Below are 3,877 nucleotides of genomic sequence, written 5' to 3' on the forward strand. Positions count from 1 at the left end.
AAACTTTATTTGCAGTCAAGCAATCATTACTTTGCTTTGGCGCCAGAGACAGGGGTTACCTGTCTGCTGTGCTACGATTAAAGTTAGTTATATGAGCGCATGGACACAGAAAACTTGCTTTGCCAATATGTATTGTTCACTTACTAAATCTAATGTGAAATGAGGAATTTGCATGGGTTTGCTCGGATTATGATTTGCCAGAATTTGCCTCATCAAATTGATTGTTTTAATCATCATTTCTGTCTACATACCTTTGTTTCATGTAACATGAGAAAACAGACACATAACATATTCCTTCCTTTTGTGTTTAGCCAAGCACATCTGTACAGCAGTCTGTAGTGCGTCATGTTGCCTGCCAGACAGACCAACCAGGGAAATGCACGGTTGGCACACAGCTTTCCATGAGAACTGTCCGGCCTCACTTCAGAAGCACAGGTTTGTTGAACAAAAGTATATGATGTAATGTTAGTCACTATTTTACTCTAATATGTAGTTTTGTTTTACTCTGTTATGAATATGGTTTGGCAAACATAAAACATCACTATCTGTTTAGCTGATTATAGTTTAGTGTGTATACTATGATTTTTAACGTACTGTTTTTCCACCCAAGACTCTACCTGGCTGCCCTGCATTACAATGAAAATACTGACCGACCACAGGCAACATCTACAGGTGGAGAGCTTCTGTACAGTCAACTTCCCCAAATCTAAGCATGGAGAATGAACTGCAAAGCCTGTGAAAGCAGAGCCAACATTATGTAAGTTTTACAATCTTTTATTTGAAACCCACAAATAAAAAATAAAGATGGACACAAAGGCAATAACACAAAAGGTTGAAAATAAACACAAATAAAATCTGAATTATTTTTTTGATGGTTTTCAAAATAATAAGGAGAATGTATAAATTAGGAGAAATACGAAGAGACACTTGACAACACTGCAGCACAAGGCTTTTTGGTTCTAGTGCATTTTTCTGTAAACATTAATTTTTGTTTATTGCACTGCAGACTACGCTGATGCACTGTTGGACCTGATCTTCGAGAAGGTTTTCCAGGACCCTGGCCCATATGCGAACGAGGTGCTGAAACTTACAATCTCTGAAGACCTCTCGGCTGAGTATGAAAGACCCAACAAGCTGGACATTATAGCCAGTTTACGTGCCAAGGTTCAATCAAGGACAGGTCTGAACCAAACATACTGTCCTTCTGCATAAGGGAACGCTGCAGGAATCCTCAGCACCGCGCAGGCAGGCAGCACAGCTCTCACTCTCTGCCCCAGAAAGCCCCAGCACCAGCTTACAAAGCTTCTGTAGGCTAGGTATCTATATTGGCTGCACACAAATCAGTAGTAAGTCAGCACTTAATGTTGACATCCATGGCAACTGGCAAGTTTAACTGTTCCACTTTAGATATTTTATTTTGTATGTCTACAATTGTTTCTTGCAATAAAACATCTCTCCCAACTGTTCTGTGTGTTTTCATTGTTTGATATGTAGTTTTCATGTTACCAAGTAACAGATGGTAAAGATAAACTATAAGCAATGTAAGACAGAGGAAGCAGTTATGTACTTCATAACACTTTTGCAATAAATTAATAATATTTGTGGGCCTAAAAAGCTTACTGCACTATTCCCCTCAGATGTAAAGGTCCGTAGTCTGCCCGAATAATGTTCAGTGCATTCTGCAGTGAAAACACATTCATGCAGACAGGTTCTAGGCCAGCATGCATGATGGTTGCTCAGGAGGCAGCTGTCACTTAGTGCAGTGTTTTTCAACCACTGTGCCGCGGCATAATGGTTGAAAAACACTGAAAAACACTGGTGTGCCGCGAGATATTGTCAGGTGTGCCGTGGGAAATTATCCAATTTGTGTGCCTGTGCGGTCTAGCACCTGGCAGAGTAATCATGTAGTACTCTTCCATACCAGTAAGCGGCAGCAGTAGCAGCAGCAAGTAGCTAATTGCCTTGTGCTTGGAGACAAGCAAATTAGTGACGCATGGATGCAGCGACAGGTGGATAGCAGGACGACGGTGAAAGTGATGGATAAGTTTTTGAAGAGGAAAAATGCTGACTCTGAACTGGACCCTGGACAAAATCTGGACCCTGTTTAAGGCCCTAGTATGAGTGGAGGTCAAAAGAAAGCAAAGACGTCCAGCAAAGTTTCTGGCGCGAGGCAATACAACGAAAGCTATCTTTCATTTGGATTTACTTTTACCGGAGATGCAACGGCACCGACTCCGTTGTGCTTGGTATGTGGTGAAAAGCTCTCCAACAGTGCTATGGTCCCAAATAAGCTTAAACGCCATCTCCAAAGAAAACACCATTCACTTCAAAACAAAAATGTGGAGTATTTTGTTCGCCTGCGTGAACACACGGAGAAACAAGCAACTTTCATGAGAAAAACCGCAAAGGTAAAGTCTAGGTGAGTCTACTGATATAAGTGGACATGCTCAACTCTTGGCCAATGTGCGTTTTGTAGATGGAGACACAATCAGAGAAAACTTTCTATTTTGCAAGGCTTTGCCAGGAAAAACAACAGGAGAGGAAATGTTTCGGGTCACATCAGAATATCTGGAAAAAGGAGGACTTAAGTGGGAAAACTGCACGAGTGTCTGCACTGATGGAGCTGCAGCCATGGTCGGGCACACCAAAGGCTTTGTAAGCAGAGTGAAGGAAAAAAACCCAGATGTGATCATTAGGCACTGTTTTTTACACCGCGAAGCCCTCGTAGCCAAGACTTTACCAGCAGACCTCGTTCCTGTGTTGGATGATGTTGTGCGCATGGTAAACTTTGTGAAGTCACGACCTGTGAAAAGTCGCATATTTGCGGCTTTGTGTGAGGAAATAGGAGCAGAGCATAAAGCCTTGCTGTTTCATACGGAGGTCCGATGATTGTCGCGCGGCAAGGTGCTGGCCCATGTGTATGAGCTGCGAGAGGAACTTAAAGTGTTTCTGACAAATGAGGGGTCCGATTACGCAAAGCTGCTTGCAAGTGATGAGTGGTGTGCAAGGCTGGCATACCTGGCAGATATTTTTCATCATCTGAATGAACTGAACACACGAATGCAAGGCCGAAATGAAAACCTGCTTACAAGTACAGATAAAATAAATGGATTCCGTTCAAAGGTGCAACTCTGGCAGCAACATGTGGAAAGTGGCAATCTTGAAATGTTCCCACTCACCAATAAATGGCAAGCTGTTAACACTGCTGCACTGTGTGAGATAATAGTTAAACATTTGAAAACTCTTGAGGAGAAGATGTCATTTTATTTCTCTTCAGCTTCCACGGAGTGCCTTGACTGGGTTAGCGACCCATTCAGCTCAGCATCAGCTGTTGGAAAGGACATGACTTTACAGGAGCAGGAGGAACTAACTGAACTGAGACAAGATCGTGGTCTCAAGCTAAGCTTTGCTGATCTACCTTTGGACAGTTTTTGGTTGGCAGCTGCCAAGGAGTTCCCCATGCTGGCCAACAAAGCTATTTTGACATTGCTCCCATTTTCCACAACATACCTGTGTGAGGTGAGCTTTTCAAGCCTGACTGCTGTAAAAACTAAAAACAGAGAAAGACTGAGAGCTGTGGAGGAAGAGCTTCGTGTGTGTCTTTCATCGATTCCTGCCAGGATATCAGCTCTGTGTTCATCCAAACAGGCCCAGGTTTCACACTGAGTGAGTATAAATATGAAAGATTATAAAATACTTTTTTCTTTGTGTTTATTTGATTCCTATTCAAGACGTTATAACGTCATTCTTCAATGTTAAAAAAACACTTATATTAACAATATAACACTTACATTGTTAATATAAGCTTTTTTCACATTTTCAGCTGGTGGTGTGCCGTGGGATTTTTTCAATGAAAGAAATGTGCCTTGGCTCAAAA

General features: G+C 42.0%; 1 long non-coding RNA gene across 1 annotated transcript; it reads left to right on the forward strand.

Moving 5' to 3' along the window:
* Positions 1 to 243: 243 nt before the first annotated feature.
* Positions 244 to 1,579, forward strand: LOC119032676. The gene is made up of 3 exons (XR_005079002.1): positions 244 to 435; positions 611 to 757; positions 1,007 to 1,579. It is a non-coding gene; the product is annotated as an uncharacterized LOC119032676 (long non-coding RNA).
* The last annotated feature ends 2,298 nt before the right edge of the window (positions 1,580 to 3,877 follow it).

Source organism: Acanthopagrus latus, chromosome 14, assembly GCF_904848185.1.
Source record: "Acanthopagrus latus isolate v.2019 chromosome 14, fAcaLat1.1, whole genome shotgun sequence".
Classification (NCBI taxonomy): Eukaryota; Metazoa; Chordata; class Actinopteri; order Spariformes; family Sparidae; genus Acanthopagrus; species Acanthopagrus latus.